This window comes from Cottoperca gobio, chromosome 16 (assembly GCF_900634415.1).
Source record: "Cottoperca gobio chromosome 16, fCotGob3.1, whole genome shotgun sequence".
NCBI lineage: Eukaryota > Metazoa > Chordata > Actinopteri > Perciformes > Bovichtidae > Cottoperca > Cottoperca gobio.
The window spans coordinates 87,863-99,033 of record NC_041370.1 but is presented as its reverse complement, the minus strand read 5'-3'; positions in this window follow the sequence as shown (position 1 = coordinate 99,033).

The window sequence follows — 11,171 nt, the reverse complement described above, 5'->3', positions numbered from 1 at the left end:
AATAGAAACATTCAGACTGACTGTGGTTCATGTGTTCAGAGGATGAATCATAACTTTAGTAATCCTCAACGTGTCCAATACAAGTCCAGAATAATAATAATATTAATAATAATAATATAAGAAGAAGATTAGACAATAAAATAACAACAAGCGCAGGGCTGCAGATGGACTTTTACACCTGCTGGTTACAGCGACGGCCGATAGCCTCTGAGCTAACAGCAGCTAATGTTAGCCTCTGAGCTAACAGCAGCTAACGTTAGCCTCTGAGCTAACAGCAGCTGCTCATTTAAAGATCGTTATCTGCTTTGTGCACTTCTGTCATAGTAACCAGAGACATTTATACTTTTATATTTAGGTCATGTAAAGCACTACTAAACAATAAACAGCTGTTAACTTGTTATTATTATTATTATTATTATTATTATTATTATTATTATTATTATTATTATTATTATTATTATTATTTAATAAATGAATCCTGCTGATCTTTCAGAGTGACTTCAGGACCAGTTGAAGAAATGAATAATAAATGTTCTCAAGTCGTCTCTTCATGTTATTATTAATGTTAATATTAACTTAAATATCTCCTTAACATAAACCATAGGGAAGAAGGTATAACACACACACACACACACGCACGCACGCACACACACACACACACACACACGCACACACACACACACACACACACACACACACACACACACACACACAGTGAAAGGTTTGTGTAATTGCACTTCAGCTCATATCAGTTTCTGCTCCCGGGTGAGTGTAATTGCCACACACTACTGTGTGTGTGTGTGTGTGTGTGTGTGTATGTGTGTGTGTGTGTTTGTGTTCTGTGTCTCTGTGTGTGTGTGAGTGTGTGTGTGTGTGTGTGTGTGTGTGTGTGTGTGTGTGTGTATATGTTTTCTCTCCACCGCGCTACTCTCGTATCGTAAGTACAACTAAATAAAGATGAATTTACTAAAGATACAACAAGTTGACCTTCAGAATAAATGATCTCGTTAATCATTTAATAAATGTTTATAAAATAACCATTAAGCCTTTCATTTGACTGATTATTATTTCTGTAAATATCGTGATAATATTGTGTTATAAGAATAATAATAAGACAATAATAATCGTATTAAACCACATGACTGGGACATAATGAACGACTGAGTCGTTCTGGTTAATAATTGATGATAATTTGATTTGAAGTAAAGTTTTATAATAAACCTCCAAGTGTGAGTTCAGGATCCGTCCTGTTTGTCTTTCAGTCGCTCTCTTTGCTCAAACTAAACTTTCCCCTCACAAGGTTTCTCTCAGCTTGATGCATATTTCATCATTTCATCATTTCATCATGTTATCGTTCATAAATCAGCCGCTGTGCTGCAGGACACGGCAGAGAAATGACACTTTATTCTCTCAGAGACGTTCGGCAGCGCTGCGACCGGCGGCTCTTGATTTAATTTAAATAAAGGTTAGCGAGCTGGACTGACTCCCAGCGAACACGACTTCATTTGAATTTATGAATGCTGAAACTCTCTAATTGCTGCTGGTTTAAAGATGATCTCTGTCTGTCCTTTCTAAATACCAAGAGCCACTTTATAAGCCAGAGGTCACAGCTCCACAGAAACAGTTTGTTCAGAGTCATTAAACGCATCACAACGTGTCCACACAACTGTTTTATAAGGTTTATGTTTTAAATATCACTTTGTTCTCAGGATGTTACTTTTTATCTCATAATATAAATCAACACATTTCCTGGTACCTTCATAGGTGAAGATAACAACAACGACGTCGACAGCGTGACGGTCAGTCAGAATGTGTAATACCAGGACTGAAATCCTTCATGCTGCTGTTAGAGCTAAACAGGAAATACTGTTTCATTATAATATTACATTACAGGTCATTTTAATAATATGACCACTTCATACTTAAAATATTACATTATTTTCTTATCATAATACAACTTAAAAGACGCTTGGACTGAGCAGAAGTTTTTTTCTGTTTGTAAATACATATTTAAGGTGCTTAAGCTTCTAACGTTTGCCTAAACTCTGATAGCATTCAGGCCCGAATCCGACAGGAGGGATGTTCTCGTCTTGGACTACGCAGTGAAGTATGAAATGCTGATGGCGATGGGTTACTCCTGTAGTTAGTCAGCAGGATGTGGCAGAAGCAAGTGGCCCACACAGTCTTGTGTTCTGGCAGCATAAACACTGTGAGGGACGTTATTAAGTCCTTAAATCCTGAGTGTCAGCGCAGAAGAAGCAACATTTAGAGCTTCACTTTGGTCTCTTTGATCAAACAAGTTGTTTTACTGGATGCAAATCAGAAAGCTGAATATAAAAGCCTCGTCTGCTGTCGACATGTCGTCAACTGAGGGTAAACAAGGTCTATCTGACACATGTGAGGTCTGTGTCTCAAACGTCTTTAAAGTGAACAGGGTCTATCTGCGTCACTCATTTGTGCAGAGTTTGTATATATTTGCTGAGTCAGTGAGATCTACAAAGGTCTATCTCCACATGTTCAAGCATCATGTTAGTATCACAAAGGTCTCTCTGCTGACGACCAATAGCAGGGCGGGAAATGAATCACGTGATCATTTCAAACACAGGAAGAACTTATTCAGAACGTTTTGCTGCCGACTGTTTTATATGTAATCTAGTAGATAGTAGTTCAAGTTAAGATCATTAGTAGTTCAAGTTAAGATCATCAGTAGTTCAAGTTAAGATCATCAGTAGTTCAAGTTAAGATCATCAGTAGTTCAAGTTAAGATCATTAGTAGTTCAAGTTAAGATCATCAGTAGTTCAAGTTAAGATCATCAGTAGTTCAAGTTAAGATCATTAGTAGTTCAAGTTAAGATCATCAGTAGTTCAAGTTAAGATCATTAGTAGTTCAAGTTAAGATCATTAGTAGTTCAAGTTAAGATCATTAGTAGTTCAAGTTAAGATCATTAGTAGTTCAAGTTAAGATCATCAGTAGTTCAAGTTAAGATCATCAGTAGTTCAAGTTAAGATCATCAATAGTTCAAGTTAAGATCATTAGTAGTTCAAGTTAAGATCATCAATAGTTCAAGTTAAGATCATCAGTAGTTTAAGTTAAGATCATCAGTAGTTCAAGTTAAGATCATCAGTAGTTCAAGTTAAGATCATCAGTAGTTCAAGTTAAGATCATCAGTAGTTCAAGTTAAGATCATCAGTAGTTCAAGTTAAGATCATCAGTAGTTCAAGTTAAGATCATTAGTAGTTCAAGTTAAGATCATCAGTAGTTCAAGTTAAGATCATCAGTAGTTCAAGTTAAGATCATCAGTAGTTCAAGTTAAGATCATTAATAGTTCAAGTTAAGATCATCAGTAGTTCAAGTTAAGATCATCAGTAGTTCAAGTTAAGATCATCAGTAGTTCAAGTTAAGATCATCAGTAGTTCAAGTTAAGATCATTAGTAGTTCAAGTTAAGATCATCAGTAGTTCAAGTTAAGATCATCAGTAGTTCAAGTTAAGATCATTAGTAGTTCAAGTTAAGATCATCAGTAGTTCAAGTTAAGATCATTAGTAGTTCAAGTTAAGATCATTAGTAGTTCAAGTTAAGATCATTAGTAGTTCAAGTTAAGATCATCAGTAGTTCAAGTTAAGATCATCAATAGTTCAAGTTAAGATCATCAGTAGTTCAAGTTAAGATCATCAATAGTTCAAGTTAAGATCATTAGTAGTTCAAGTTAAGATCATCAATAGTTCAAGTTAAGATCATTAGTAGTTCAAGTTAAGATCATTAGTAGTTCAAGTTAAGATCATCAGTAGTTTAAGTTAAGATCATCAGTAGTTCAAGTTAAGATCATCAGTAGTTCAAGTTAAGATCATCAATAGTTCAAGTTAAGATCATTAGTAGTTCAAGTTAAGATCATCAATAGTTCAAGTTAAGATCATTAGTAGTTCAAGTTAAGATCATTAGTAGTTCAAGTTAAGATCATCAGTAGTTTAAGTTAAGATCATCAGTAGTTCAAGTTAAGATCATCAGTAGTTCAAGTTAAGATCATCAGTAGTTCAAGTTAAGATCATCAGTAGTTCAAGTTAAGATCATTAGTAGTTCAAGTTAAGATCATCAGTAGTTCAAGTTAAGATCATCAGTAGTTCAAGTTAAGATCATCAGTAGTTCAAGTTAAGATCATCAGTAGTTCAAGTTAAGATCATTAGTAGTTCAAGTTAAGATCATCAGTAGTTCAAGTTAAGATCATCAGTAGTTCAAGTTAAGATCATCAGTAGTTCAAGTTAAGATCATCAGTAGTTCAAGTTAAGATCATTAGTAGTTCAAGTTAAGATCATCAGTAGTTCAAGTTAAGATCATTAGTAGTTCAAGTTAAGATCATCAGTAGTTCAAGTTAAGATCATCAGTAGTTCAAGTTAAGATCATCAGTAGTTCAAGTTAAGATCATTAGTAGTTCAAGTTAAGATCATCAGTAGTTCAAGTTAAGATCATTAGTAGTTTAATAAAAAGTCTTAAACATTCAGATTTATTAGCAAATATAATTTTCACTTTTAAGTTTCCTGCCACGTGGAACTTGTGTAAACATCTTTAGAGCTTAAAATGAAGCTAAGTTGCATAAAATACAGTTGAGGTTAAATCTTCGGGGGGGGGGGGGGGGATGTCAGATAGACTTGGGACTCTGGGTTTCCAACAATAGAACCACAAAGGTCTATCTGCACAATGAGTTAAGTTTCTACCCATAATGCACTGAATTGGCCCAAACAGTCTTAACTTCACTACCTAGTTTTTTTTTTAAACTCGTCAAAGTGCAGATAGACCTGGTTCACTCTCCGTTGACGATGTTTCTGCGAGGTTGCGTCAGCGTTGTCACACATTCTGACTCAAGCAATCGGCTCTCATGAAATTGGGAAATGAGAAAAAACTGTTGAGATGCTCGTTGTCATTCTTCAAAGCTGTTTCCACCGATGATGCTGCTGCTGAAGCCCAGGGGACGGAGAGCTTCTGCTGTCGGCTCTTTACTTCCACATCAAACCTCCTGCTGACAGAAACACGCTGACACACAGTGAAGCATGAAGACGCGTCGGACTAAAGGTGATGTGGCTGCAGTCTGCAGGTCGCATCATTATCCTGCTCTTCATCCATCCTGTCAGTGAGTCACACAGAACATGTCCATTCAGACCGAGGAGGTGTTCAATACACAAGTCCAAACATCACCAGCCTGTGAACCTGCTGGGCTCCTTCACGTTATACTGTTTGTTCAAGGAACCGATGAAAGTCTTTAATATGACGTGACAAGAAGAATCTGCAAAAGTTCTACTTGTTTTAAAGGATCAGTTCATACAAATGAGTGTAAAATCACATTTTCTCTCTAATAACGAGTGTTTTTGGTTTGTTACTCTTTAGAAATGCTGAAGTTCCTCCAGCAAAATCTCTTGAACCAAAGATGATTTTTAAGTGCCATCAGCAAAACCATATTTAATACTAAACATAAGATGTAAAGTCGATTTGTTATCTTTTAAACCGTTCTAAATACTTTAAATCTGAAGGGCTGCAGATTGATATGTGTATATATATATATATATATATATATATATATATATATATATATATAGTAAATGCCACTGATTCAAATCAATATAATTCTGGCAAAAAACATTTTGCAAATATACAGAACAAAACAAATAGCCATTATTTTGATTATACACCAAACTAATTTCAGCCACTCCTCAGATTTAAATACAAGGCATATGTGTGTATATATATATATATATATATATATATATATATATATATCATTGAACGTGCATGAACGACAGTGATATGCTGTATCCCGCCAGAGGAGCTCGATGTAGCATCTGCTGGGAGAATTACCAACATCAAAGACATTTCTCTGCAGATATTTGACTTATTAGATTCAAAGCTTCATTAAAAGACTTTAAAGGTTATGTGAGCAGAAGAAATACAGAGAATCTATTACAGAGAAACAGAAAGAGATGCAACAGTACGTACTTTGTGAGGCCGCAGACAAACGTTAAGCATTGGCAGCTCCTGTCGGACAGATCGCAGGTTTGTCATGTAGAGTTATTTAGTGCGTCACATATTTTCAGAGTGAAACCAAAACTAACCGGATCAAATGTCTGTCATTTCTCTTGATGTCCAGTCTGAACCTGTTGTAGTGTTTCATAATGACGCCTTTAAACGCTGTGAACTTGTCCTTTAAAGCCGTCTTTCTCACAAATGTATTTGTGCTGCTCACATAAATATCTTCCCTCCGGCTACAGGATGTTTGTATCTGACAGAGTCATCGATCCACCATCAACACATCTGTGTCAGCTGATCTGTCACACAGATCCAATAAGCAGAGTTTATCTGAAGCCTCCGTCAGTTCAGCATCACGCTGAGGACCTTCATACTGTGACAGGACTTCAATCTAACTTAAGAACTCATTGTACTTTGTATCACAATACTGTATAGTACAACTTTAAGGTACTTGTACGTAACTCCAGTATTCCCATTTCATGTTACTTTGACTTCTACTCCGCTACATTTATTTAACAGTTTTAGCGACAAATTACTGTTCAGATCAAGATTTATCTTTAAACATGATAACCTTATAAAATACAATAAATAAAAGATTAAATCAGTGTCCACATGGTTTCAATTAAATATCTGTTCAAAGAACATTTGAGTACAGAACTCCCCCCCCTCCTTGTTTTGTTGAACCCTTTTTAGTTTGGGTGCGTATGAAAGGTTCATTTCTGCTGTGAACACCATTTGAACCAATCACAGGAAGCGTAACATTCACGTCTCATTTCATTGGTTAAAAGTTTTGGTAACTGGTGAACTAGTAGCCTATTTGTACATTTCCTACGACTGAATTTGATGAAGTTACTGTTTATCGAACCACAAATGAGACAATAATGATGTAGTTAGCGCACCCCACGGTCCCCCTGCCTCACTCCCCCTGCCTCACTCCCCCTGCCTCACTCCCCCTGCCTCTCTCCCCCTGCCTCACTCCCCCTGCCTCACTCCCCCTGCCTCTCTCCCCCTGCCTCTCTCCCCCTGCCTCACTCCCCCTGCCTCTCTCCCCCTGCCTCACTCCCCCTGTCGCACTCCCCCTGCCTCACTCCCCGCCGCTGCGTAGTCTCTTGGTGGCAGCGAGTGACGGACGGACCGTTTAGCCCAAGTGCTGCTGCTAAACCACCAGCCTGCTGTTTGGCTCATTTTCTATAATCGTTGTATAGCATGAGGAATTAGCAGGCTAGCTAGCAAGCTAACCAGATAACAAATTAGTACAATTTTAACAACTTAATGCTTCGTCCACTCGCTCTCGTCGCAGGTTATGAAGCTCATTCTTCACCAGATGAGTAACAACTATGTCCGGCTCATTTTCTGTAAGCAGTGAAGCATGAATTAGGAATTAGTAACTAGATAGCTAACGAACCAGCTGCTAGATGAGGAAAACAAAACAACTTAATACTTCATCTACACACACAGCGTTAATCATCTGCCGACCCGCTAACTCTATACAAAACTGATAAAACTAACTCCACCTCGAGCATCGACAACAGTAACGTGCTGCTCAAATATTGATGCTTTATTATTAACATTCTCATGATACATATCATATATATATATATATATATATATATATATATATATATATATATGTATATATATATATATATATATATACATATATATATACATATATGTATATATATATGTATATACATATATATAGGCCATTTTACTGCATAACGAGTAATTTTACTTTTGATACTTTAAGTACATTTAGCTTGTATACTTGTGTACTTTTACTTAAGTAGTATTTGAAGGACTTCTACATCGCAGTATTGGTAGTTTTATGAAAGTATAAGAGCTTAAAACCTGACCAACAGAAGCCACGAGGGAGTTGTTTTAAAAAACAAAAAATACAAACATGAAAACGAGGTGCATGATTATAAAAAACGATTTGGATTTGGCGGCTGTTCTAATTAAAGGAGCATACGCCCCATTTAACGGACACATCAGGTTTTTAATATGCTGCAACCCCAAAACCTCATTAATCGATGGCTAGAGGTGCTTTTCAAATCATTTCGCTCTTGAATATTTCCGTCCTTGCTCAAAGCTAATCTACTTTTTTCCAGGCAAAGAAATGTCAGGACACATTTCACTCCTGTGAGAATAAACCAGGCGGTTAAATGAAGCCATCAGGTGACCTGCAGCTCGAACAGATGCTTTAAAACCAGCTGTGACGAACCTCAGTGTGAAGCCATGTGGAGGGTAAAGGATCCACTGTTTCCCATGAATAAAAGATGATATTTGGCTTGTTGAGCTGCGGTCGCCCACTGAGCATCTTCACACCGGGTTTATATCCAAATTGATGCATCTGTTAGAAAATCACTGCCTCAGCATCCTGGCATCAGATATCTGGAACAGGAAGAATGTTGTCTAGTTCCACATGCTGTAAATCCTCTTGGCTGAAGTTTGAAGTCATTGTTGAAGCAGGAAGAAATTCATCAGATGAAGACATGAAAATGTAAAACATGTGAGAGGAATAAATGAGCAACAGCAGTAAGTGTCCCTTTAATAACAGATCTGTGCTATTTACATAAATACATGAAGTCAGACGTAAAGTATTGTGTTGCAGCAGATAAAGTATTTTACAAACGCAAATATGTCTTAAGTCTGGTCTGTGTCAAAGACGAGTCACTCAAGTCCAGACCAACAAGTCCAGACTAACAAGTCCAGCTTATAGTTAGGGCTGGCTCAGGTTTGCCCTGGATCAGCCCCTAGTTATGCTGCTATAGGCTTAGACTGCCGGGGGACACCTCCCTGCTCTCCTCCTTCTCTTCCTCTCTCCTCCCCTCCCTCTCTCTTCTTCTCCCTCTCTATCTGTATGCATTATGTAAATGTATGTTACTAACTCATCATCCGGGGCATCATCCTCAGAGTTTCTGTCTCTCATGTGGCAGGTTGCCACTGATAAAGTTTACGTCAGGATCATGAATCGTGGCTGCGCCTGCTGCCCTGGTCCTGCTGGACACCGGGAAGCCTTTTTGACATTTTCCTGGATTCATCCAAACTTTCTCTTTTTCAACACAATATCATTTCTGTCAAATGTTGTATTTGTACTATGTTGTTTATCCTGTACACACGACATCTATTGCACGTCTGTCCGTTCTGGGAGAGGGATCCCTCCTCAGTCTCTCCCTGAGGTTTCTTCCATTTTTCCCCTTTAATTATGGGGTTTCTTTTAGGAAGTTTTTCCTTGTGCGATGTGAGTGTCTAAGGACAGAGGGTCTAAGGACAGAGGGTCTAAGGACAGAGGGTCTAAGGACAGAGGGTGTAAAGACAGAGGGTCTAAGGACAGAGGGTGTAAAGACAGAGGGTCTAAGGACAGAGGGTCTAAGGACAGAGGGTCTAAGGACAGAGGGTGTAAAGACAGAGGGTCTAAGGACAGAGGGTCTAAGGACAAAGGGTCTGAGGACAGAGGGTCTGAGGACAGAGGGTGTAAGGACAAAGGGTCTGAGGACAGAGGGTCTGAGGACAAAGGGTCTGAGGACAGAGGGTCTGAGGACAGAGGGTCTAAGGACAGAGGGTGTCATAACCTGTACACTCTGTAAACACTGAGACAAATGTATAATTTGTATAATTAATTACAGTAATAGTAGTAATTTAGTAAATTAATAAAAATATAAATATTTATAATTACTTGACTTACATGTTTTCTTTTGTCAAAATCATCAGAATTCTGACTCGAGTCGAGTCCTCAGCTCTGAGCTGATTGTTTAGTTTGAATAATGTAATAATGTAAGATTTGGTTAAAATGTGAAATTAAAGCTGTATCAGACTTCATGTCTTTCATTAAGATTTACTAAAGTAATTACATTTTTATTTTTAGTATCGTGGGTGAATTAATTTAATTTTAGTTCCTTCAGTCTGACGTGTGTCAGGAGGCTTTGAGAGCTATTTAAGGGACATAAATGTGTGTGTGTGTGTGTGTGTGTGTGTGTGTGTGTGTGTGTGTGTGTGTGTGTGTGTGTGTGTGTGTGTGTGTGTGTGTGTGTGTGCGTGGGTGCGTGCGTGCGTGCGTGTGTGTGTGTGTGTGTGTGTGTGTTCTAGTCAATATCCCAGCAGAGTGTCTCCGAGCATCAAAGGTCAAAAGAGTTTGTTTTTTTGTTTGAAATGTCTCTAAAAGGTCAAACAGCAGCGACACAAACTGAGTGTCAGTAACACTTCATCCGCCGCTGAAAATTGTCCCCAACAAATGCAATATTTCCTCCTGTTATACGACAGTATTAATAATAATAAATATACATTTTATTTTATTGGAGCCTTTCATGGCACTTGAGGCCACATTACATCCAATACAGCCGAGCAATATAACTCATACAGTCAATAATAACACAAACAAGAGGATAAAGAGCTTCACTATAAATACCAAATACATATTAAAGCTGCAAGTAGCGATGAACGTGTCCTCGCAGATCAACGTGTCTAACCGTCTGTAAGGGTCTGTTACCGTCTGTAACAGACCCTTACAGACGGTTAGAGACGGTTACAGACCCTTACAGACCGTTACAGACCCTTACAGACCGCTACAGACTTTTACAGACCGCTACAGACCCTTGCACACCGTTACAGACCCTTACAGACCACTACAGACCATTACAGACACTTACAGACCGTTACAGACTGCTACAGACCATTACAGAACACTACAGACTTTTACAGACCGTTACAGACCCTTACAGACCACTACAGACTTTTACAGACCGTTACAGACCCTTACAGACCGTTACAGACCATTACAGACACTTACAGACCGTTACAGACCGTTACAGACCCTTACGGACCACTACAGACTTTTACAGACCGTTACAGACCCTTACAGACCCTTACAGACCACTACAGACTTTTACAGACCGTTACAGACCCTTACAGACCGTTACAGACCATTACAGACACTTACAGACCGTTACAGACCGTTACAGACCCTTACAGACCGTTACAGACCGCTACAGACCGTTACAGACAGACCATTACAGAGCGAGGGCGTGAGGGAACATTGGAGTGTTGTAACACAATGTGTGGAGGACACTTAACACACATTATGTAGCTCGATGTTTCATGTAGACCGCACAACGTTTGTCCTGTTACGGCTTTCTGAGCAAACTTCAGATAAATCTGAT